The 26,466-nt window shown below is 47.0% G+C and overlaps 1 protein-coding gene across 1 annotated transcript in view; it reads right to left on the reverse strand.

Moving 5' to 3' along the window:
- STARD13 (StAR related lipid transfer domain containing 13) overlaps positions 1-26,466 on the reverse strand; it is a gene marked incomplete at both ends in the record, with an annotated part of 297,240 nt that overhangs the window by 170,032 nt on the left and 100,742 nt on the right. The gene's annotated exons all lie outside the window — the stretch shown is intronic.

The following is a 26,466-nucleotide window of genomic DNA, read 5'->3' on the forward strand; positions in this document are numbered from 1 at the left end:
CGCCTTGACCGGGCGGCTCTGGCTGCTCATCCTCGGCGGCTCCGCATGCCGCCCCCCCCCCGCTTAGGGGCAGCACCCGCTCAGCGCCGCCGGCGGCTTCTCTCGCCGGGGACGGGCGGCGGCGGCCACATGGGGCCGCGGGGCAGCCCCGCCGCGCCGCAGCCCGCGTCACCGCAGCTGCGGGCGGGCGGCCCCTTCACCTGAGCGCCGCCCGGCACGCCGCCCGCCCCCGCCCCGGCCCTCGGGGCAGCGGAGTCGCCGCCAGCCTCCCTCAGCGCCCCGTCCCGCCGGCGGCGCCTCGCCGCCCTCCTCCCTCCTTCCCTCCCCTGCGCCTCAGCCCCTGGCGGGGCGGGGAAGGTGCCCCCGGGGGTCCTGCCCGGCTCTCTGCCCCGCGGGAGAGGCGGGTCGTCGGCCTCCACTGCGCTCGTCCCGTGAGGCGCGGGCGGCGGGAAACGGTCCCCCCTCTCCTCCGGCTCGCCCAGGACCCCGCGCCGCTCGGGCTCGGGCGCTGACGACGGCCCGGGACCCCGCGCCTAAATTCCGTGACCCCGGCTTGTGCCTGTGACTCGTCATTTGCGAACTGTCCGGCCGAGCGGACCCCGGCCGCCGGCTCTGCTCCCGGGGGCCCAGCCGCGGGCTGCCTCCCGCTGCCCGCCTCCCTCAGCGCGCCCAGGGGCACCGGCCGGGGCTTCGTGATCCCTGGACAGCGACCGGGAGCCTCCTGCCGCCGCCCACAGCTCGGCGGGAGCCGGCACCCGCCGCTCCAGGGCCAGGCCAGGCCAGGCCAGGCCAGCCGCCACGAAGTGACGGAAAACCTGCCTGGCAGCGGGCTGCCGCTTCCTCGGGGAGCAGTCATAGGTGTGGCATAACCCACGCCCCGACTTCTGCCGAGAGAAACTGGGGTTTTATCAACTCTCCACCCGGGCTCAAGCCTCGGTCCCCACAACACAGCCGCTCCCGTTGCTGTCCCACTTTCGTGGCGTTCCACCCACTTACCTCCCACCTCCCTCTCTCCCTCCCCTGCTTCATCCCTTCCACTCCCGTGCATCATCTCCTCTTCCTAAACAACCTCTTCCACTCCCAAAAGATTTCAAAACTCAACCCTGACAGGCGCTTTTGCAAACCCTTACAGACCAGAATCCAAAATCATCCATCCCTTTATGAGCCAGAGGGCACCAGGAGGGCCCTTATCCCGTTGAGGAAACCAATGTGGAGTCTCTGCTTCTTCTGGGAGCTGGGAGATGCTGTGGTAACTGCAGCCCCTTCCTGGCTACCTGCAGGGTGGATGGGTCCCAGCATGACTGGCAGCAGAGTCCCATAGCTCTGGACAAAAGGGGCTTCATTTCATTTAGTCACGAACCATCACTTACTGCTTTCTCTTTTTGCAGAGTACTCATGATGTGCAATGAAGGGGCCGATGCTTCTGAACAGTGAGTGCCCTACACTGGGTACCCTGGTGAAGCATTCCTGTCAAATGCTTAAATTAAAACTGTACCTGCCACGTCAGCAATACCCACAGAAGCTCAAAGCAAAGGAACAGATGCATCCCATATTACCCCTCAGTTCTAATAACGTGTTCTGCTTTCTCTCCAATGTGAACTTTTCTGTTGTGCCTGTTCTCATCTTAAACTACTGTGCTTGATACAGTGGAGACAATGTGCTTGTGAAGTATGCCTGTGCTCCTCTCTAACTCCAGCTACTGTGTCCTTCTTCCAAAGGACTGGACAAACTCTTATGAGCAAAGGGATGCCTTCCAGGGACGGATGCACCCAAGATCTGGAAGGGGGACAGTACCATTGTGTAAATACTTCCACATCCCATGATCCAGAGCAAACACCTGCTGATGTTAATGGGAGAAGAGAGGATTACAGTTCCTACAATCAGCTCCTCCACGCCGTAAATCTGCCTCTGACCTCTGCCTCACTTCATTTACTTCCCCACCAACACATCCCTTACCGGTATGTAAGACCAATGATGCTGGTGTTCTGCCAGGGGCTCCTATCTGCTAGAAACCAGGTAGGCATGAGGAATCAATTTCTGACATTGTGCTCAGACCAGCAGTGCCACAGGCTAAAGGTGAAATCACAAAGTCACTTTTGAAGGTCTCATGTCACACTGCTGTGTCACTGCCCACCACTACGATTCAGAGTCAGGCAGTGCTGTAACCTTTAACAGAGCTCTTCTGGAAGCTGTGCTTGAGAGCACTCCCTTTCTGTGTCCACATGGTCTTGAAGATAGATCTTCAGTTGCTTCCTGTGATGGCCAGAATGTAGTGAGACAACAAAAGATATTGTCTTCCCCTTTATATCATTTTTGAAGATGTTGATTTGCAAAAATATGTCCCTAGACTTCCAGGTTTAGCAAAAGCAACTAATCAGCAGTGATACTATCAATTGCTAATATCATCTCCAAGATAAACTAAGATAAACTCCAGTGCTACAGCTGGATTTCACAATCAGCAGCAGAAGAGAACTGGCAAGCCTAGACCCAGCTCTGTGGCAGACACTGACAAAACTCTTACTGATTTCATGTACCCACCTTTACTGTGGAAAATGAAATCCAGCAGCAAGATCAGACACCATACTTTTCTCTGAGTAATGAGAAAACCTCTCATGCAGCAACTGGCCCATACCTACTTTCTGCCTTTAATCATAGCCAGCTGTTCAGAAGTCAAGTTACCAACACAGGTATTTGTGATATATTATTGTGTCCAGTTCTGGGCTCCTTGGGATAAAAAAGACAGGGATCTCCTGGAGAGAGTCCAGAGGAGGCTACAAAGATGATGAAGGGCCTGGAGCATCTCCCCTGTGAGGAAAGGCTGAGTGAGCTGGGACAGTTCAGCCTTGAGAAAAGAAGACTAAGGGGGGACCTTATGAATGTTTATAAATATCTGGAGTATGGGATGCAGGGGGAATGGGCAGCCCCTTTTCAGTGGTCTGTGGAGACAGGACAAGGGGCAATGGCTGCAAGTTGGAGCACAGGAAGTTCCACAGCAACATGGGGAAGAACTTTTCCCCAGTGAGGGTGCCAGAGCCCTGGGACAGGCTGCCCAGGGAGGTGGTGGAGTCTCCATCTCTGGAGAGATTCCAGCCCCGTCTGGACGCCTGTCTGTGCAATATGAGCTGGGGAGCTGCTTTGGCAGGGGGGTTGGACCCCATGATCTCTCCAGGTCCCTTCCAACCCCTGTGATTCTATGATTCTGTGATTACACCTGGTAGTAGCAGTTACAATAAGAGCTGTTCTACACAACCCGCTTGAAGAAAGGTGTGTTTTAGGGATCACATGTAGGTCAAAGATGTTTCCCTTCCTTTTAGGCTGGTAGAACAAAGGACTAAGAGGTAAAGTTCTGGCCTCCCTCTATACATTTTCATCTGGTGGTTAAGTGTGTGAGTAACCAACTGATCGGTGCTCTTGTCCACAGCTTGAAACGTTTTGACATCCTGACCAAGATGGATAATATTTCTGGGGGAAAGAAAAGGAGAGCACATTTTCCACAGAAACAGCAGTTTTCCTGCTGGATACTAATCACACCAAAATGGTTCTGTTCAGTGTAATTGCCTTAAAAGAAGCTGGACTATGATATTTGTCTTTCCTCATTGATAGCAGAATATTGGCAGGATTGAAAGTGGTATTTGTCTGTCTTTAAATCTTGCAAGCATGTAAAATGTTGGGGGGGGGGGGAAGAATCTAAGCTAATTACACCCGTGCTCTGATGCCATTGTGGCACAGAAGTCTGATGTTCTAATTATACATTTAGCAATTTATAGTTCCTCCCAATCACCATGGTAATTAAACGCCAAGTTAATTGATACTACATAATAATCTGGCCTCTAATTAGCAGTGTGTTTTTAATTTGTTACAGATTCCATTATGCAGCCTGATCTAGTCCTAATAAAGTCACTGTAAAACCTCCCCTGCATCTGGTAAGGAGGGAATCTGGCCTCAGGAAGGAGAACAATGACTGCATTTTGGTTTGCCATTCATAAACTCCTGAAAGACTATGATACAAGTCCAACTTCTTTCCTCTTGGTCCTCTAGTCCTTCATTATGGTGAATCAGGATTTTTTTGTTAGTTTAACCACTTCTTGATAGTTTTGTGCTTGTAGAAGATCAGAACAGGATACACCTTGCAGAGGAAAATGTGAGAAGAGCACTTCCTTGCTTACCTCGTGCTGTTTAGTGGACATGAGCTCTGTACACTTACATCTCTTAAAAAGTAATAGTAAGGCAAAAGAGCTGATGCTAATCAGTGTAATATCAAATTTTCTAATACATCTACTTCTTTGGGAACTGACTATGAATTCATGACACTTCTTGGAGTTTATTATACTCAAAATGGTGTTGCTGTGATTTTTTTAGCTTCAAAAAGTAGCTCAGACAGCCTAGATATAAGTATATCAAGTAATATTTATAACTTTGGCAATGATCCTGATCTCATCGGGGGTCCTAGAGCTCTGGAATTTGTTTTCTGTCACAGGCTAAGTGTCCTGAGTGTGTTGTAAGTCTGGGTCACCACTGGAAGGGAAGAAAAGATTTGAGGTTCTCTGTTGCTTGTTTTCCTAATAGCAGAGTGCAGTGAGTTGCCTACTAATTCTGTGGTTGAAGTGATGTGAAAAGTACCAAGGGCACATGACTAGGGTGTCTTCTCTGACATCTGAGTAAACAAACAAACATTTTGGATGGAGAAAACTAAGAATCGTTGTGAACAAGGACAAAATGTTCCAGCTTGTTCCCTGGCACTCCCTCCTTGCTCCTTATTTACATATGCAAATTACCATCATTTTAAGGTAGCTTTAATGAGGATCAATTATAAAGCAGTTTCACTCTTTCCTGTTCTGTCAGGGATTGGCACCTTCTCCCTTTCAGCTTTCTGGAGCTCTGGGAAAGGACCAGGCTGCACTCTGCCAGCAGCAGAGCACTGATGGCTCTCATTAGTCGGGGCCAAATTCTTTCACTGTTGTTCACAGTGATTAATGCTGAAATAAACGGGACTTCTTGAAGTCTCCACTGTGAAAGGGCTCCAAGTGTGCTCTGATACTGACCACGATAACAAAGTATCTGCTGTTTGACTGCAGCCCCTCTCCCTTCCTCAAACTGCTGTGGAGGGGATGGGGGCCATCAGGCTTTTCTTCTGTTCCCAGGAGAAAAGGCTGGTGGGGATGGTTGTTATTATTATTATTATTATCATCATTAAAGTGCATTATGGAAGCACTTAGACATGGAAACTGGGTGGCCCTTTGTCCTCTGGAGATTACAAACCAAACATACAACAAGACACCGGGGGGAGCGAAGAGGCAGTTGGGGTAGGAAGGGTGGAGTACGAGGGAACAATAAAACAATACTGGCCTGTGTGGTAATTACTGGTGTCAGCACACCAGAATTGGTTTTTGGAGACAGGGATGCCAAGTGAGTTAGCAAGAGGGTCTCTAAGGAGGTTAATGGGGCGTCTTTGTATTTCCAGAGGACCAAATCCCAGGGGTGAGGGGTGGTTGTAGAAGAAGCATGCAAACGTGCATTTGGAAACACAATGAGTAGACAGGGAAAGCTGGTGTCCAGTGCAGGCAGACTGGGAATCAGGCTTTTCATATCAGACAAATGATAGAGAAGGGAAGGGCCTTTGGCCTGCAGCTCAGTAGCTTCCACTTGATGCAACACAAAGGCAGGATGGTCTGGAATGAAGAGTGACAGCAGAGAACTGCCAGGGCATTTGCATTTGGGATGCACTAAGTAGACCAGATTGTGGCTATTAAGGCAGAGGAAATGAGAGCAAAGATGAGATGACAAACATGGGATGCAAGTTTTTCCAACCACAAATCTTCACCTGGAAAACTCCTTCTGACAAAAAAAGTCATTTTTTTTTTTTCCAGAACAAAATTAAAGAAAATCTGTTTTTCTGGAGCATAACTGCTATTGTCCTGGATTTAGCAGGTTGAGCAGGATTTTCACATTCTGGCCAACCTTAACTTGGAGTTTTCTCTCCACCTCACATGCTAGTTCTTGAAGATTATTTTTCAATGATCCCTCCACTACTCTGATCTTATTTTCTTAACTCAGCCTAAGTTATCACAGGAGAACTCCAGGTGAAGACCCTGTGTGACACACAGGAGGATGCTCTGCTCTGAGAGGATGGTGAGAAAGTGGGCAGGGAGCAGAGTTTGGCACAAACGATCATTGCAGGGATTACTGTCTGAGTACACACAGTGCTTCTCCTGAACAGTAGGCAACAAAGCTGAGACTGCAGCTGAAATTCTGAAGAACTGCAGACACAAAAGCCCTTGTGCATTTCTCAGATACCAGAGGAGAACGGGCAAAACAAACCAAGTGCCAAAGAAACTTTCACTTCCTTTCGTAAGATGCTCTGTGGACATCTTTAAAACACAGAATGTTGCAGATATGGAAGCTTGGGCAGGGCAAAGCTGGTCACTGTAGAAATAGCCAATTCTTCAATGATTAAGCAACTGGAAAAGTGGAAGAGATTTTATATGTATAGATATACTGGGGTTTACTGGAGCAGAACTTGGAATTTTGAGCTAATTAATGCCCTTGAAAAAGTGAGCAGCTGCACTGAAACGAGAAGTGTCTCAGCACAGAATATTGCCCCTGTTCTTCTCATTCCAGCTTCTCATGCCTGATTTTTCCCTTCCTTTTTAGCTGCCTGACAAAAATCTATTCTTCTAAACCGCATCTTACTTCGCTCTCCAAGTGCTCATTTCCTTAATATTGTATTGGGACCTTGTCTAAACCAAGATTATTGGGGTTTTTTTCCAAACTTCCAACTGTTATTACCATCACAGTAGAAATAATTGGAACGTTCATGTACAAAAGCCTTGCAGCAGTCAGCAGCAATTTAGCACACACCGTGTCTGCATATTGGTTCAGAGACCCAGGAGCTTGTTGGGGTGTTTTTTATATAACTCTCCTGGATTACAGAGGAAAACATGATCAGTCTTGACAACAGGTTCTAACAACAATGCAATGGGATTGTTCCCAAAACCAATTTACTTGTGAGAGTAAGAACTTTCCTCAGACATGCAAGCACTCATGCTTTCCTAGTAATCGGGCTACTGACTGATAGGAGCGTGTTGCCAAGTACCCATATACTGCAAGCTGTGGATTTTTACAGGGTTTCCTTCGTTACTGGTTACACAGCTACCATTTTAACTCCTTTATCAGGTTTTTAAAATACATATTTATGTAGGATTGCAATGCAATGATACTGGAGGGGTTTGGGGCAGGAAATAATGAACGTCGTGGCCAGTTGCAACAGGGGACAGAATGCCAGGTAGGCAGATTACAATAACCAGCATCAAAATTTGTCTGAGACCCAAGCCAAGCCCTATGGACCTGAACAGTTCTACAGGATCTTGACTCACTAAAGCTGATTCTGCATTTCTCTTTGCTTCCACAGCAAAGAAAGGCCAGTTGGCTGTTTGCAGCGTTGTCTGAATCTCATTCGCAGTGAAGGCTGGTGGCGATTCGATTGTAAGCATCATTTCCCACAGCCCCCTTGGGAAGGTTTCCCAGCCAGCTCAGAGCCTGCCTAAGCCCACTCCATCACCCAGCTCTGGCATTACAGAACTCTCTCTTCAGCAGGCTAAGTGGCACGGCCGTTCCTGCTAGTATAAAGGAGCTTAAGCTTAGGAAGAATGCTGGTTTCATGACATTTAACATATCTGGGTATTCCCACTGAGAAGCAGGATATTCATGCTGTGAAGAAGGGGCTGGACTAGGTGGATCTACAGCTCTTTCTATCCAAAATTCCCTCTGTTTCTGTGAGAACATTTTGGTAACATCAGGCAGCACCTGTATTCCATTAACTCCAAAAGCATTGCAGTGTTTACAGTAACCAGGAAATGTCAGTGTCTGTGTTACATTAACGAGTCGGCAGTAACAACCCCAGTTTCAGTTGTTAGACCTGCACAGAGAGTGGGTCACCCACAGTCACTGGCCAGTTTTACTTTCTGTGGTTGAAACATGGACAGGCCTGTGGTACTGCCTGTGAAGGCACCACAGAAAGCTTAGAAGAGAGAAAAAAATTACCAAGAGGAGTTCAGTATTGCATCAGTGATGGCTTCGTGTGGTTGGGCAGGCAAAAGCATCGCTGTGAGCTGCACGCCTGAAAAACACTTGTGACACCAAATGTGAGGCTTCTTCACCTTCACTTTGGTTTAGAAGGACATTGAGGTCCTGGAGCGAGTGCAGAGAAGGGCAACCAGGCTGGGGAAGGGGCTGGAGGGCAAATCCTCTGAGGAGCAGCTGAGGGAGCTGGGGGTGTTGAGCCTGGAGAAGAGGAGGCTGAGGGGAGACCTTCTCCCCACCTACAACTACCTGAAGGGAGGTTGTAGAGAGGTGGGCGATGGTCTCTTCAGCCAGGGGACAGGAGATGGGACAAGGGGAAACTTGTGACACTGAATGTGAGGCTTCTTCACCTTCTCTTTGGTTACACTCTTCCTGCCTTTCACGTGCAGGGTGAGGGGGTTTGTGTAGTTGTGCAATTTCATTCAAGGCTCAGTCTCTGGGAAACAAAGCCGTGTTGTATTTTCATGCAGACATATATACACACAGAGGTGCCACCACATGATAGGCAGCAGACTATGAGAGCACTGATGTGCTGCTGTAGAATTACAGTCTAGGTAAAAGAATTTGACTGTGAGAAATGAAATAGTCTGCCATGCAAAGCATAACTTATCGGGGTCATCCAAATAGATTACAAGTTCTGCATGGAAATGGCAAAAAATCTATGCCATGCACCCAGTTGCTTTTTATGGAACTGAATTTTAACAGTTACATTAATTTATTATTCACAGAATCACAGGGTTGGAAAAGAGACCTTTGAAGATCATCAAGTCCAACCATTCCCATCCTGAGCTAAACCAGATCCCTAAGTACCTCAGCTACCCTTTTTTTGAACACATCCAGGGAAGGTGACTCAACCACATCCCTGGATGGGGTTCCAGGCCTGTTCCCCAGCCTGTACTGATACAAGCGGTTGTTCCTCCCCAGGTGCCAGACTCTCCACTTGCTTTTGTTGACCCTCATCTGGTTTCTCCCTGCCCAGCTCTCCAGCCTGTCCAGGTCTCTCTGGATGGCAGCGCAGTGTCCTGCGTGTCAGCCACTCCTCCCAGCTTTGTACCATCGGGTACTTGCTGAGGGTGGATGCTGTTCCCTCATCAAGGTCGTCAATGAAGATATTAAACTTGACTGGACCCAACACCGAGCCCTGGGGAACACCGCTGGTCACAGGTCTCCAGTCAGACTCTGCCCCACTGATCACCACTCTCTGAGCCCGGTCCAACAGCCAGTTCTCAACCCACCTCACTGTCCTCTCATCTATCCCGTGCTTTCTCAGCTTTGTTATCAGGGTGTCATGGGAGACAGTATCCAAAGCCTTGCTGAAGTCAAGGTAGATGACATCCACTGCTCTCCCTCCATCTACCCAGCCAGTGATGACATCACAGAAGGCTATGAGATTGGTTGAGCACAATCTCCCCTTGGTGAATCCATGCTGACTGCTCCTCATGGCCTTCTTCTCTTCCAATTGCTTGGTGATGGCATCCAGAACAAGCTGTTCCATCACCTTTCCAGGAACAGAAGTGAGGCTGACTGGCCTATAGTTGCTGGGATCCTCCTTCTTGCCCTTTTTAAAGCCTGGAGTGATATTGACTGTCCTCCAATCCTCAGGCACTTCTCCTGTTGAAGTCAGAACACCTTTACCCTGCCACAGGCACAGATGCCGTTCACATTGTTCTCTTAGACTACTGTCATGCAGCCTCCCTTCAACAGCTTCCTGTCATTTTGTGCTGCCAAAAATCTGTTCAGTAGTAACTACCTGAGATTGTTCTACATTTCAGGGCAATTTTTGGAATCATTTATATTACAAAAATCCCTATAAATTGCTTAGAGAGTAAGTGCTAAAGGGATTATAACTCAGCGGGATCTTACGCAGCGTTTGTTTTTGAGACAGAAGATCAGTTAATTTACCTGACAGAGAATATTTATACCAAGTAATCCTTGATGTTAACTGGACCAAAATTATCAGATACACAGTTTCATAGCTCAGACCTTAAAATTATTTTAGTGAATGCCACTGCCAACGGGAAAAACAGTGGAAGAAATAAATCTGAAAGCCAAATAGTGGTCTTAGGCCTCCAATTGGAGGTTTTGCAGTGATCTCAAGTAGTTTGTCGCTGTCAGTCAAGTCATAAAGAATCCCATTTCACCTGGAAAACATTCTCATCCTCTAGGACTTAAACAGATTTGGGTTTATCCCTCTTTCCTCCTGTCCTATAGCTCATCTTTTACAGCTGGACAGCATAAATGAGAAGTAGGCTGTATGTACTAGAAAGTAACAGCGGGCTCTTACTCCACTTTGTACAGGCACAAATTACCCTCTGAGCGCAGAGTTGGTGAGACTCAAGGTCTTCTTAATAATCACTGGGGACAGCCTCCCTTCCTTCAAGAACTGATCTAATCCTTCTTTAAAAAACAAAACCAACCACACTTTAGACCAAACACTCGTGACAGTCGCGTTAACGGTGAAGCTCTTGACTTACTGAAATAATTGCTCAATTCCCATAAGCTTCACTGAAAAATTTTCATCCAGTGTGGGGACTTCCCTTTCCCAGTTCACTCTGGTCAGGCTTCTTAAGGCTCTCTGAGCACAAAGCCCTCTGTTTTTTGCTGGTTTGATGATTCTCATTAACTGGGGAAATGGGTTCCAGCACACGAGGGTGCTACTAGTTCTCTGTCTTGTGTTGGATAGCCCTGGGACTTAACTAATGAAAAAATGTTGTGGCACTGCATTCCTACTGGCCTTTAAGTAAAATGATTGCAATTACAATCCCCTGCACATCACCCTTCTCTGTCTCCTCTCAGTGTTTCTTCTCATAGGTGGTGGTGTGAAGTTGACAACGCCGGACATCCCAGCGATACAGTCCCCTGAACTGATATGATGGCATTATAATACCATCAACGCTGCTCTTTATGCTTCATATAAATTAGCATTTTATTTGCTTTTGTGACTAGCTCTGCAAATTGAACAGCTGTTTTCACTGAGCTGCTTTAATTAAGCTGTCCTTAATGTTGCCTAGGTATTTTTTTCTGAATGGGTAACACTTCATTAAGCAGGCAGCACCAGCGAACGCTTCAGATCATTCCTGAGCCTCACCTCACACTTAAGGTAAATTGAAATCCCATCTGCTTGGAGGCTGTCAAATCACCTCGCTTTCCTGGTTTGAATTTGGGTCTCAGAAATCTTCCTGATCTTTAGGACCCTAGGAAATCTTGAGTTTGCTATGGATTTTGCCATCTGTTCACTCACTTGTCAAGATAATGAAGCTTTAAATGATACTTGTCCTACTAAAAATGTTTTAGGCAACCTATTATTAGCCTCTCTTCGTTCTGGAAACTGACAAGTTTAATTTGGGTGTCTTTGGATTTTTTATGAAGTTTATGTTATTTGACCAGGTTTTCCTTTCCATGCTGATTTCTCACCTTATTTCCTTTCTGTTTTGAAGATCTCTGGAATATTAGTTTGGAAAGCTTAGGCAAGTTTTCTCTCTTCCTGTTTTCCTGTGCAAAAGCTGTTTCCCTTTTCTTTTATAGAGCTATACTGGGTCCTAGATCTGTATTCTCATCTGGGTGTATTACAGCTTGGTTTGGGGGTTTCCAGAAACATACCTGATAATGGGAAGCTTTAATCATTTTCACTAACAACAATGACTTCTTTTCATCTGTAAATGTATCGTTCTAGCTGCCTTGGACAGCAGAACCTGATGAGTGCATTCCAACACTTCCACTTTTAGCTCCATTTCTGACAGTCCTTCAACTCCTATTTGCAATGAGGACTCCAGGATGCTCTCTCATTCGGGCATTAAGTCTGCCCAAGCACAAAGAATTCATTCTTTTAAGAGCTGCATCCCCAAGCCTTACGCCCTAAGCCACTGTCTGATTTTCAGAAGTGGTTACCACCCACCAGCCACTTCTGAAAACCTTTCTGAAAATCAGGTGATTTATTTAAAGGCATAAAGACCAATATGGAAGTTCAGGTTTTGGTCCTCAGTCTTTAAACCTTGCTTCTTACTACCCAGAGAGTTTGCTAATCCATGGGTGATATCATGATAGACGATGATAGATCTCTTAATCAGCAGGAGAAACAAGACATGTTTTTGGTTGCAAGAGTAAAGAGGGAGCATTTTATGTGGCTTCAGAGAGCCACACAAATGAAATGTTTTCCCATTTCACTGAGAACCAAAGAGGACTAATAAGATCTGGAAAACAAAGAGGTGGAGGTAACAGAAGAGGTTGAGGGAGGGGAAGGGAAGGGAAGGGAAGGGAAGGGAAGGGAAGGGAAGGGAAGGGAAGGGAAGGGAAGGGAAGGGAAGGGAAGGGAAGGGAAGGGAAGGGAAGGGAAGGGAAGGGAAGGGAAGGGAAGGGAAGGGAAGGGAAGGGAAGGGAAGGGAAGGGAAGGGAAGGGAAGGGAAGGGAAGGGAAGGGAAGGGAAGGGAAGGGAAGGGAAGGGAAGGGAAGGGAAGGGAAGGGAAGGGAAGGGAAGGGAAGGGAAGGGAGAGGCCATTTCATGAGCGGGAGAGTAACAAGACTGTAAAGCAGAGGCAACTGAGCAGTGAATGGAAATGCTAAGGGGGGAAACTAAAACTTTTATTATGTAAAGAAGGAAATAGAGAGAAAATGAACAGAGACAGGGGAGTCCAGAAGACGGTACAAGACAAAATGAGTAGGCAGGATATGTGCCTGGTGTGTGCAGAGCAATGAACAAAGTGCTCTGGATACACTGGTGGTTGGTTGAACTGCCAGTCCCCATTAACTGATTTAACTGAGTTAAAAATAACTTCAAAATGCTTGGGTTTACACTTCATTGATGTAACTTAATCTGCGAATCGGAAATGCTAATAAAATTTCAAAAAGCAAGATGAAATATTCCCATTCATTGAATTTGGGGCACCTGTTGTTAAAAGGGAACTGAGAGAGGTGGCAAGCTGGGACGGGGAGGGATGTCCTTCAGGGGGTGACCCATTCCCCCCAAAACCAGCTGCCTAGAAGAGGTGCTACAGCAGACCTGTGGAGGAGGACATGATCCAGCTGAAGATGATGTTACACTCTGAAAACATCTCTCTCCCTCCACTAGCAGAAGAGGTTCTTAGATTGTAGGTAAAGCTGGAGGTATCAATTCCATCTCACGTTTCCTGTTTCTGTGGAATTTTAATAGGATTTCAGTATTTCAGCAGTGTAGGCTCATTGGAAAATCCAAGGTTGAGTGTGTTTCAGCTTCACTCTAAGGGTTTTTTTTTAAGTCTTTAGATTTAAAAGCAGAGTGCCCATGACTCTCAATAGAATCTTTGTTCTGAAACCCAGTGAGTTATTTCTCCTTTTCCTCTTTTCTAACACGGGCTACATTTTGATGTGGAGACACTGCAACTGTTTTGCTGTTGAATGACAACTCTCCTCTTGCAGCACCAGCTGTAAAACACGAGCACCTTGTTGGATCACACTCCAGAAATCCGAAATGGGAATCCTGCCAAAGCTCAGGGCTTCCTCTCTGTTTTGACTGTCGGGCTGCTCTTGCTTCTGTTAGTATCACATTCCTACCACTTGTGCTTCTCCAGACACCTACAGCCAAACTTGTTCCCAGCATTAACTCCCCTGAACTCAATGGGGCTGCAGCAGAAGTGAATTTGTCTCAATATGTCTGTAAATTAACCAGTGGTTTAAGCTGGAGGGTGACATTGATAAGCAATAACAGCAGAGGAGTGGTGAAAGGAAGATATCTCCTAGTTAGTTTTGGACAGTTGACACCAACTCCATTGTCAGATAAGTCTTACTGACTGTGGGAAAAGCTGAGTGGGACAAGTCCCACTCACTGCCTGCTAACTGTTGGGGGAAAACAGATCTGGAATGCAGAGGAAATCTTGACATTATCTATTCCCCCAACCCCTACCAGCCAGGCAATCAAAATAACTAGCTGAGTATCAGCTGCCTCTGCTCCTGGCCCCAACAAACGTGCTTTCTTGACAAAGTTTTTGCTCAGAGGAGAGGAGGCAAAGAGAAGGAAAGAGCCTAAAGAGGGTGTGGGGGAGTGTTTCCTGCCAAAACCCAGGAGCTGATTTTCTGTAACATCTAAAAGGATGATGATGAACTAAGCCTAGTGCTGTAAAGAGAGGGAGCTCTGTGGTGTCCAAAGGACAGTGATGTGTATTCACAACCCTGCAGCCCTACGCAAAGAGCTGCAGCGCTTCATCGCTCCACTTGGCCTCTGGTGATACCAAGGAGAGTGGCCACAGACCAGCAAAAGAAGGATCAAAGCCAGCAGTGTGCCCAGGCAGACAAGAAGGCCAATGGCATCTTGGCTTGTATCAAAACCAGTGTGGCCAGTAAGTCTAGGGAGGTGATTGTGCCCCTGTACTGGGCACTGGTGAGGCCACACCTCGAGCGCTGTGTCCAGTTCTGGGCTCCTCAGCATCAGAAGGACATTGAGGTCCTGGAGCGAGTGCAGAGAAGGGCAACCAGGCTGGGGAAGGGGCTGGAGGGCAAATCCTCTGAGGAGCGGCTGAGGGAGCTGGGGGTGTTGAGCCTGGAGAAGAGGAGGCTGAGGGGAGACCTTCTCCCCACCTACAACTACCTGAAGGGAGGTTGTAGAGAGGTGGGCGATGGTCTCTTCAGCCAGGGGACAGGAGATGGGACAACCTTAGTCTCCCCCCAGGTTGGATGGGGCTTTGGAAACCTGATCTAGTGGAGGCTGTTCCTACTGATGGTGGAGGGGTTGGAACTGGGTGACCTTTAAGATCCCTTCCAACCCAAACCATTCCATGATTCTATGATAATGTTCTGAACTTTCCATTTCCTCAGCTCCTCAGAGGAATTGTTTGATTCTGAAATGCTGTGGAAAGTGGAGGGTAACTTATTTTATTTCTTTTCAGATATAAATAACTTTTGATACATCTAAAAATGCATCATTAAGAGACTAATCCTAACCCAAAGAAGGTGCTGGTGACTGTAGCCAGCACAGAATTATATTGTACGAAGCAAGAATTCTTAATATTCTGCAGGACAAGCCTGCAAGATGCTATGCTAGACTCAGTTTACTTCTCAGAATTGAGTCAATTTCAATTTATAATTATGGATGTGAAAACCATTCAGCCAATGTAATAACTTCAGTCATAGTTACAGATGGCCATTTTCCTGACTTTTAAAAGCAAGCTTTTCTCACCAGCAAGTGTTATCTTAGTGTTAATTACATATCACATGTAGTCACGTATTACATTAAGGACTGAATTTCAAGTAAGGAGAAATCTCTACACCCCTGGTAAGCTAAGAGTTCCAGGATATGAAAGTTTCTAGTAAGCAATCTACAGTGACAACTGTAAATGTTCAAGTAATTAAAAATCCCTTAACTGTTCAGTCATCTTGCTTAATTTTAAACTGCCATTGAAAACCTCCCACCTGGAGTGTTTTGTCCAGTTCTGGGCTCCCTGGGGTAAAAAAGACAGGATCTCCTGGAGAGAGTCCAGAGAAGGCTACAAAGATGATGAAGGGCCTGGAGCATCTCCCTTGTGAGGAAAGGCTGAGTGAGCTGGGACTGTTCAGCCTGGAGAAAAGAAGACTGAGGGGGGACCTTATGAATGTTTATAAATATCTGAAGTATGGGATGCAGGGGGAATGGGCAGCCCCTTTTCAGTGTCTGTGGAGACAGGACAAGGGGCAATGGCTGCAAGTTGGAGCACAGGAAGTTCCACACCAACATGGGGAAGAACTTTTCCCCAGTGAGGGTGCCAGAGCCCTGGAACAGGCTGCCCAGGGAGGTGGTGGAGTCTCCATCTCTGGAGAGATTCCAGCCCCGTCTGGACGCCTGTCTGTGCAATATGAGCTGGGGAGCTGCTTTGGCAGGGGGGTTGGACCCCATGATCTCTCCAGGTCCCTTCCAACCCCTATGATCCTATGATTCTGTGATTCTGTGATTCTATGGTTCTGTGATGCTTAAGTCAACTCTGATGTAAAGCCATCAGTTTTCATGAGAATTACACCAGGGAGGAAAAAAAAACCCCACATCCTTTTGCTTGAAAACCAATTGTCCTTCCCTACATAGTCACCTTATGTAACAGAGCCTTTGGGAACCAAGAAGTACTCCAGGGTAGGTATGTCACTGACAGAAACACATTTCAAATGCAAGCCTGAAGCCATTATGTTCTCAGAGCTCGTGTCAAAAGCCAACACTTCACCCAGGCTGCAACAGCAGTTTCAGACCCACTTATTAATACCCATATATAGAGCAGCCTCTTGACCATCCATTGCCTTGACCTTGCCTTTCTTACTGCTCCTCCTTCATAAAGACACAGGGCCAAAATCCCAACCCACAGATGCCATTATATGCAATGGAATTAGACATGGGACAGCTTTGGCTTTTGCATTCAGATGCAGCTCTGACCTGCCCCTGTTGCTGCATTTCAACTGTGTCTTGACAGCATGGTGGAAATGACTGATTTGGTTTTGGCTTGTGCTGAGCCCTCAGTAAACACCAGCATCTCTGCGTGCCTGCCTGTCATAGCAACTTGCTGGCCTGGATGGAACCTAATACAGAGAGCAGGAAGGGCAGAGACTGGATGGTTTTCAGTTGAAAAGCTTACTAAAGCAACTCTCCTGTTAGGAAGGTGCCCCTGTAGTTGACATTAGCACTACAAAGCTCTTTGTCCTCCTCTAGTGGTCCCAGTATATTTAGGGAGATGCTTAATGTGGTGATTACTTCCTCTGGTTCACGTGGTTATTACTGAACTGTCAGGTGCTGAGGCTCCTGCCCAGGGATCCCACATCCAACTCTAAGATGAGCAACAGTGAAGGGTCTCATCTTTCCAGAGCTCATGGGAGTGGAAACTGGTATCTCTGACCAGCAACACTACGTAGACACTGTGTCCTTTGGTGCTGTCATCATCTGCTCTGAGCAGAGGTTGTGCCAGGGCAGGTTGTTCAACAGCCTGCAACAGTGGCATGGGCTGAGCAGGGTCCCACAAAAGGTCAGAAGCTGTCTGCTTTGTTCAATAGCTTTATTGCCCCAAATAACTTGTATTAAGCATCTGTTCCAGCCAGAAGCATCCCCCTGTGCTTGCCTGCCTCTCTTGCAAACAAAGAAAGGGCGCAGAACCTATTGGATGTCCTCAGCCTTTTCAGAGAGGAGCTCCTTGTCACCCCAGTAGAGCACAAAAACTCAAAGGCTGAACCTTAGGAACAGATCCTAAGCAGTTAAATAGCAAAAACCTGAGCCTGGGGAGCTGTTATATGAGGGGAATATTTTCTAGTGGGGAACACTAAAATTGCTGGAACTGCTACCCATTGAAAATGCTTTCTGTGGAAACAAAAGGCTCCTACTACACAGCTCATTCTCTACAGCTCATGTGTGTGTGTCTCTCTCTCAGAGTGCTTAGTTAGCATTATAAAACACTAAAGATTTATTTTGCTGCTTCCATACCTGAAAATATCTAACATTCAACCTTCTGAAGTTATACCTTGCCCAGGAAATAAAACACCACAAGAACTTAGTTTGCATTGTGGCTACCAGAGACGTCTGAAGGAAAGAAAACAGTGAACAATTTCCAGGCATTTGTTACTTTAGGAATAAATGCTAAATGCCAAAATGTGCCCTCTGATATGAATCTTGGAAAAAAAACAGTTTAAAGGACATTCATTGCCTGGATGCAACAGACCTGAATATGGCTCTTTACCCACAACCTTTGCCAAACATTCCTTCAGTCGTGAAAATGACTTGAGGATCCTATGGCTCCGTGTCTGACCTTAGTTGTGGGAAACCAACACCCCTTAAGTCCAACAGAGGCAAAACTTTAGAGCAACTTATCAATTTGCATGAGATCACCATTTTCAGCAAGGTTCCTGTCACAGCTTGAGGAGTTAGAAACCCGAAGTCATCTATCAGCTACCGTTCAGCTCTCCTTAGGAGAACAAGCTATAAACAAAGATGAGTTAGGGAAAATGTCCATGACTCACTCTGAAATGCCTATATTGTGCACTGTTATGGACTAGGCATTGTTTTAGCATTTACCAGCTCTAGGCTTTTCAATATTTTTCTTTCTTAGTATAAATGTTGACTGCAGATCAAAGTTATAGAAAGAACTATGGAGCAGAGAAATGGAGGATGATATTTAGAATGACATGGAGTCATAAAATCATAGAATGCTTTGGGTTGGAAGGGATCATCTAGTTCCAACCTCCCTGCCATGGGCAGGGACACCCTTATTAGACCCCGTTGTCCAAAGCCCCATCCAACCTGGCCTTCTATGCTTCCAGGGATAGGGCTTCCACAACTTTTTTCTGGACAACCTGTTCCAATGCCTCACCACACTCACAGTAAAGAATTTCTTCCTAACATCTAACCTCAATCTACCCTCTTTCATCTTAAAGCCATTCCCCCTTGTCCTATCCCTACACTCCCTGGTGAGCAGTCCCTCTCCCACTTTCCTGTAGGACCCCTTTAAGTATGGGTACGCTGCAATTAGGTCACCCTGGAGTCTTCTCTTCCCCTGGCTGAACAAGCCCAACTCTCTGCTTGTCTTCATAGTAGAGGTGCTCCAGCTCCTTGATCATCTTTGTGGCCTCCACTGGACCTGCTCCAACAGCTCCATGTCTTTCCAGTACTGAGTACCCCAGAGCAGGATGTTGTACTCCAGGTGGAGTCTCACAAGAACAGAGTGGAGGGGCAGAATCACCTCCCTTGAGCTGCTGGCCACAATGGACATGGAGTATTAGTATGACATGGAATATTAATATGTGTATAAAGTGGTTATATATGGTACTGGTTTGTATGTTGATGCTTCGTCGTTTCAGAAGGTTCTTATATAAAATCCAGTTTATTCCTTAATAGATGAAGCTTTTGTCTATAATTCATATACTAAACCATGTTTTTAATCTACACCTGTTGGGGTTTTTTTTTAAGAAACAGCAATATATATTGTAAGAGTTCTCATTTTCCTCTTGCTTCTGAGAGCTGAGGATCAGAGTTTGCCCTCAGCTGCTCCAACGCATCAGTAGGAGCTGAGTGGCAAAGATCTGCCTTTTCAGAAGAACAAAGAAGGGGTTTGTTCAATCATTTCTGATTATGAAAGGCAGGAAGAGGCAACCTCACTGCCTAATTTTAGGACCCAAACTGGCAGAATAGAAATTCAAACAGGAGCCAAATGAAAGGACCCTCTGATGCACTGACTGCAGGACAAGCACCAGTCTACTCACTTCTAATTGGAGCAGTACAGAGCTTAATGAGTTAGCAGGCCAAGGCCACCAAAGGGATGGGTTTATTCACTGGTTTACTTTCACTATCTGACTGCTAAGGAGAACAGCCTGTTCATTTTTCAGTCCAAAGTAAGCACCTCCACTTGGTGGTAGAGACATGTCGAAATGACCCTGGTCTGTTTTCCAGTAAACACACGTGGCTGTTGGATGAGAGGTTTGATTTCCCCCAGTCATTTAAGGTCAGGTTCTTATCCTGGGTAAACTCTTGTAGCAGGAGCAATGACAGCAATGACAGCAAAGACATGAGTGCTGCCTAGGTCTTGGGAGGGACTGGAGACTGTATAACGTGGCTCTGTGAGCCACATCCACTTCCCTCCTCTGAGTGAGACTAATCCCTGTCTCCTGCCCAGGGACTGCAGCCAAGGTAAAATATACACGTGAGGGTGAAACGTTATATGCCCAAGGAAGCTCAAAAATATGTAATCAGTGGGAACTACTGCACATGGGTTTGATCCTGGGATGAATCAAGCACCTGCAGTTTCTGAAAGGAGCCAGATGGACTTGCAGTTCCCTCTGAGTTCCCAGAATCATAGAATGGTCTGGGTTGGAAGGGACCCCAAGGATCACAGAGCTCCAACCCTCCTGCCACAGGCAGGGACACCAACCTCCAGGCCTGGAGCTACACAAGGCTGCCCAGGGCCTCATCCAACCTGGCCTGGAACACCCCCAGGGACAGCCTCCAGGGACGGCCCAAACTTGGGCCTTTTGTTGGCAGTTGTCCATATAGAGCTGCCACACAGCACCATTCTGGTTCCCTACTCTATGGAGAGCTTTTCTTGAAGCCAATTAGCACTATGCCTGGGAAAATATTGCAGGATCAGGATATTCACTGAAGCCATGGGACCACAACTACCTCCACTTGAATTTTGTAGCATGTCACTTGAGGATGCACCATTATCTGTGGAGTACTTTTGAAGCAGCCAAGGTCACAGGAGGATTTTATCATGTTACTGCAGTGCACCATCTTCCTTGCCAGCCCATTGCTGTTCTGCTCCAGACTGCATTACCATGCATCAGCAAATACACGAGCAGGCTGCTATATTTAGGGTTTCATACATACCACTAAAATAGAGGATGTGTCAGCTTTTAATCCCACTTCAAAATTTTGTCAGCAAAGTAAAAGCTCATTTTCCCTGCCAGGGATGAAGTGTGCTCTGTGGTAGGCATCCTGAGCTATTTGGTGATAGTTTTAAAATCTATTGGGGAGCTATGATGCTCAGGAATGATGGACTGCCTTTTCTTCTGAGATCTTCTAGGAGATTGTTAGGATGCATAATGTCAGTCAGCCAGGTTTTAATAGTGACTATGTAAAAACCCAGCAGCAATCTGATGCCAAGAGATGCAGCTAACCAAGGTGTTCTTTGTGGCACCACTGCAGGCAATGAGGAGCTACAAGTCCAGAATAGAGATAGGGAAGCATATAAACAGAGATAGGGGAGCATATAAACAGGAGGGGATTCAACTTGTTCAAAGGGTAGACAATGGCAGGACAAGGGGGAATGGACTAAAGCTAAAGGAGGGAAGGTTTAGATTAGATCTTAGGGGGAAGTTTTTTACAGAGAGAGTGGTGAGGGGCTGGAACAGGCTGCCCAGAGAGATGGTGGGTGCCCCGTCCCTGGAGGTGTTCAAGGCCAGGTTGGATGGGGCCCTGGGCAGCCTTGTGTAGCTCCAGGCCTGGAGGTTGGTGTCCCTGCCTGTGGCAGGGGGGTTGGAGCTGTGATCCTTGGGGTCCCTTCCAACCCATGCCATTCTATCATTCCATGATAGGTGGTAGGGATTTGGTTTGGTGTGTTTCTGGCAACGTGAGAAGAAAAGCATCAATGATGATGAATTAAACAGAATGGTGATGGAACTGGGGCAGTTCTATTAATGACATCACCATTGTTGGCAGCAGGAATGCAGTTTGGAACCACAGATACCACCAGGACAGCCACGTTCATTCTCAAAGCAAGGAGGGTACAGTAGATGAAGCTGGTGGTGCCACAGAGCAGGACATTTTTTACATATTCATACAACTTGCTTATTCATCCCATCACGTACAAGATGGACAAGTGTGAATCATATTCCCCACCACTGCTTCTCCAGAAAGTCAACAGACAGCTTGCTCACCACCAGACCGTGGGTAAACCTGTCGACTTGAGAACAGGCTGTCCCTCTCCACAGTGCTTCCTGCCTCTTGCTACTGTCCCTGGCACTTTGCTAGCTCCTTATCAAAGGGTGTGGGTGACACCAGGCTTGCAGCCCATGTGTAACTCCCAGCAGCACTGCATTTACTTAGCAACGTGCAGTTATAGAAATACACATTTCCAAGGCTTTGTGGAAGCTCATTTCAGCCCAACCCAGGGCTGCCCAGCCCAGCCCTGTGATGATGCAGCTGGGCTGGTCTCCTCCTCTGCCACAGCCCTGCCTAAACATGGGATCTGACCTGCAGGTTGACATCCCATCCCAGCTTGTGCCTATTCCTGTCCTCAGATTCCTGACTGGCCATCCTGGAGCTGTGTCTGACCCTGTTCCCATGTCTGGCCCTGGTCCCCAGGTCATGCTGTACCCTGAGAAAACAGAAAGCAGAATAAATTTGTGCCTCTGGAGTTGCATCTTACCATTTGTGCTCATTTCAGCAACACATCTACTAAAACTGGAATGATACAGAGAAGATTAGCACAGCCCCTGTGCAAGGATGGCACACAAATTCATGAAGTGTTCCATGGCTTTTATCAGGCTGGAAAGATGGGCCAGGGGGAACCTAATGTGGTTCAACACTGCCAAGTGTCAGGTGTTGCACTTGGGCCAGAAGAATCCCAGACACAGATACAGACTGGGAGAAGAGCTCCTGGAGAGCAGCCCTGCTGAGAAGGACTTGGGGATTGTGGTGGATGAGAAACTTCACAGGAGCCAGCAGTGGCTCTTGCAGCTCGTAGGGCCAATGGGATCCTGGGCTCCATCAGCAGAGGGGTGGCAGCAGGGACAGGGAGGGGATTGTCCCTCTCTGCTCTGCCCTCGTGAGGCCCCATCTGGAGTCCTGTGTCCAGAGCTGGGGCCCCAACACAAGAAAGATGTGGGACTGTTGGAGAGGGTTCAGAGGAGCCACAAGGATGATCAGAGGGCTGGAGCAGCTCCCCTATGAAGAGAGGCTGGGGGAGCTGGGCTTGTTCAGCCTGGAGAAGAGAAGGCTGTGGGGGGACCTCATTGCAGCCTTCCAGTCCCTGGAGGGAACATACAAACAGGAGGGGAATCAACTTTTTAAAAGAGCAGATAATGGCAGGACAAGGGGGAATGGACTAAAGCTAAAGGAGGGAAGGTTTAGATTAGATCTTAGGGGGAAGTTTTTTACAGAGAGAGTGGTGAGGGGCTGGAACAGGCTGCCCAGAGAGGTGGTGGATGCCCCATCCCTGGAGGTGTTCAAGGCCAGGTTGGCTGGGGCCCTGGGCAGCCTTGTGTAGCTCCAGGCTGGAGGTTGGTGTCCCTGCCTGTGTCAGGGGGGTTGGAGCTCTGTGATCCTTGGGGTCCCTTCCAACCCAGACCATTCTATCATTCTATGATTTTTTTCCTAATGCACGTTTTTTTAACTGATCAGAATGTTATTATCTCCAGTGCATGAACAGTGTTGTTATGTGTAGAAATGACAGCTCTAGGCCTGGTTAGTGTGCAGCATCACTGCCAGCAACACTGGTGCTTCAAATGAAGGTCTCCAGGGTGGCTGAGTGGTCTGTGCAGCTGCACCTTTTCTTAGGACATGTTCCAGGTGTCCTGCTTAACATATTGTGAGGCTGAAAATCCAGGGAGCGGAAACCCCAAAATATTGTGTTGATTTGTAAAAATCATAATTTAAAAAGTAAAATAAAATTGAAGCTATAGAGAGAACAACTGTCCCAAGGGCTGGACTTTTTTCCCTCTCACACACAAACATAGTTTATGTGGAGAAAAGAATAGAAGCCAAGAACCTGGGGAAAGGGTTTCAGGAGCCCCCCCACCCTGGCTGCAGCATCCCTGAGCTGCCCCTGCCGGTCTCCAGGTCTACCTGGGATGGGGTTACATGGACCCTCTCCGTCTGAAGCAGTTGATGCTGTATGATGGGGAGGGCAGGGTGCTGCCCCACTACCACCCACCAGCACTCCAGGAAATGGAAACGACTCTTTTGGGCCTTGAGAGCTCTAGTTTGAGACAGCTTTTCCCAAGAAAGAGGTCAGGAGAGGAAGTAACAGCAGGGAATGAGAAAGAATAAGAAGTGATAACAAGGGAGGAAAGTGATGCAGAAAATGAGCTGGGAAAGAGTGTGCTGTATGGTGTATGCAGCCAACATGAACAGGATGTGAGCTCTTCTCACATGACAAATTCCCAAACAGAAAAAAAATCTCTTATCCAGAAAGCAGAGGAAGCATCAGAAATGCTTAGGAACTGGAAATCCAGAAGGAGTCACATCTTTCAGTACAAGACACAGATTCAGCCATGTGAAATATTTGAATCATGTTTTCTCTTTTTTCTTTTTTTTTTTTTTACTGCTTTAACAGAACAAATTTCAAAGCCAAAAGTTTCAAAGCCAAATAGAAATAAAAGACTCTCACTTCAAAAAGTGTCAGATCTTTGCATGTCAAGATGAGCCCACCTATGTTACAGAAATTACTTGAACCAGAAATAAATGGATGGCAACCTTTCCACAGAAAGTAGCTGAGTTTGAAGAAATGGGCATTTTCTGCCAAAAACATTTTAATGGCAAATTTATTACCACCCCTATCATATGCTAGTTTTCCATGATTAAAGTTCGACCTCAGTGATCAAACTGTGCCACAAAATGCCCTGTCACTCTTCTTCCATGTTGACAGTTATCAAAATTTCAACCATCATGTTCTAAGAGAGCCAATGGGGTCCTGGGGGGCATCAGGAGGAGTGTGGCCAGCAGGTCACAGGAGGGGATCCTCCCCCTCTACTCTGCCCTGGTCAGGCTCCACCTGGAGAGTTGTGTCCAGATCTGGGCTCCCTGGGATAAAAAAGACAGGGATCTCCTGGAGAGAGTCCAGAGGAGGCTACAAAGATGATGAAGGGCCTGGAGCATCTCCCCTGTGAGGAAAGGCTGAGTGAGCTGGGACTGTTGAGCCTGGAGAAAAGAAGACTAAGGGGGGACCCTTCCAACCCCTATGATTCTATGGTTCTATGATATTGTATAATAAATAAAAATTTATATAATAAATTGTAAAAGTAAGCAAAAATAATCATAGTAAAAATGTAAACAATGTTAAAATAATCATTATTATTTCAAATTTATGTGCCATTTATGTGTTTTCCTTTTCTTTTTAAAGCAAGCTCTCAGGGTCACAGGGATGTTTTGATCCAAGCAATGAAAACAATAAAACCAATTGCTAAATCGATCTAAAGATTGATGGGATTTATTTAGCTTTGGAAGAGCACAGGAGATTGACTGGCAAATACCACCATGGAATAAACCCACGTACAGCCCATAAAGCAGGAGAAGTTAATGTGGACAGAACTTGAATGAAAACTCTTGTATTTGAAAGAATCATAGAATCACAGGGGTTGGAAGGGACCTGGAGAGCTCATGGGGTCCAACCCCCCTGCCAAAGCAGCTCCCCAGCTCATATTGCACAGACAGGCATCCAGACGGGGCTGGAATCTCTCCAGAGATGGAGACTCCACCACCTCCCTGGGCAGCCTGTCCCAGGGCTCTGGCACCCTCACTGGGGAAAAGTTCTTCCCCATGTTGCTGTGGAACTTCCTGTGCTCCAACTTGCAGCCATTGCCCCTTGTCCTGTCTCCACAGACCACTGAAAAGGGGCTGCCCATTCCCCCTGCATCCCATACTTCAGATATTTATAAACATTCATAAGGTCCCCCCTTAGTCTTCTTTTCTCCAGGCTGAACAGTCCCAGCTCACTCAGCCTTTCCTCACAGGGGAGATGCTCCAGGCCCTTCATCATCTTTGTAGCCCTGTTTACACTGTGCTCAAGAGCCTTCATGTTTTGTTGACCTGATGTTAAGTTCATGAGGGGGAAATTGCCGTCAGAGACATGAATTTTCCAGGCGAAGGTTGCTGGCGTTTTGTTAAGTCAGCACCTTTGCTGTCAGGGCCATCGAATCATTTGCCATTGGCTGGAAAAGTCTCGTTTCATCTGTTTCACAGCATAATAGTGTCACAGAATCACAAGGTTGGAAAAGACCTTTGAAGATCATCAAGTCCAACCATTCCCACCCTAAGCTAAACCAGATCCCTAAGTACCTCAGCTACCCTTTTTTTGAACACATCCAGGGAAGGTGACTCAACCCCCTCCCTGGGCAGCCTGTCCAGGCCCTGACAACTCTGTCAGGAAAACATTTGTTTCTAATGTCCAATCTGTCCCTGCCCTGGCACAGCTTCATGCCATTGCCCCTTGTCCCATCTCCTGTCCCCTGGCTGAAGAGACCATCGCCCACCTCTCTACAACCTCCCTCCAGGTAGTTGTAGGTGGGGAGAAGGTCTCCCCTCAGCCTCCTCTTCTCCAGGCTCAACAGCCCCAGCTCCCTCAGCCGCTCCTCAGAGGATTTGCCCTCCAGCCCCTTCCCCAGCCTGGTTGCCCTTCTCTGCACTCGCTCCAGGACCGCAATGTCCTTCTGATGGTGAGGAGCCCAGAACTGGACACAGAACAGAGTTCAGGTGAAAAGATCTTGGTATGCAATTGAGAGCAGAGGCAGATGCTACTCTGAGGAAGAAGGAGTTTGCAAGAGTTTGCAAACCAGCTTAAACTTGTCCTTCATGCTAAGAAATACGATGCTGAGGTCATCTGGGGACAGAGGGATACAGCAGTGATTTCCCAACGCTTTCGCTTTCATTGACACAGGCTGCACACATATTGGCTAATGAACCAGAAAAGGCAGTTGTAAGTGGGTGACTCCAGAGGTCAGTTGCTTTATGACCGGAATATTTCTCGCTGGGAAAGGCTTTTGTGGGAATAAGGATTCACTTCAGACTTTGGGGACATTTCGTTTTGCGAAACTGTGGGGCTGTTATTCAATTCTGTTAACCCACATTGTGGGAAGCAGGTTCTTTCCTCTGTATTTCTTAATTGTGCTTCATTACAGTTTAATAAGGACATTTACCCTCAATTAAGCAAATCATCCGAGCAAGTTGCTTACTCCCTGTTGCATTGAATTGGTTTTGTCAAATTGTTGGGT

Source organism: Gallinula chloropus (assembly GCF_964237585.1).
Source record: "Gallinula chloropus genome assembly, chromosome: 1".
Classification (NCBI taxonomy): domain Eukaryota; kingdom Metazoa; phylum Chordata; class Aves; order Gruiformes; family Rallidae; genus Gallinula; species Gallinula chloropus.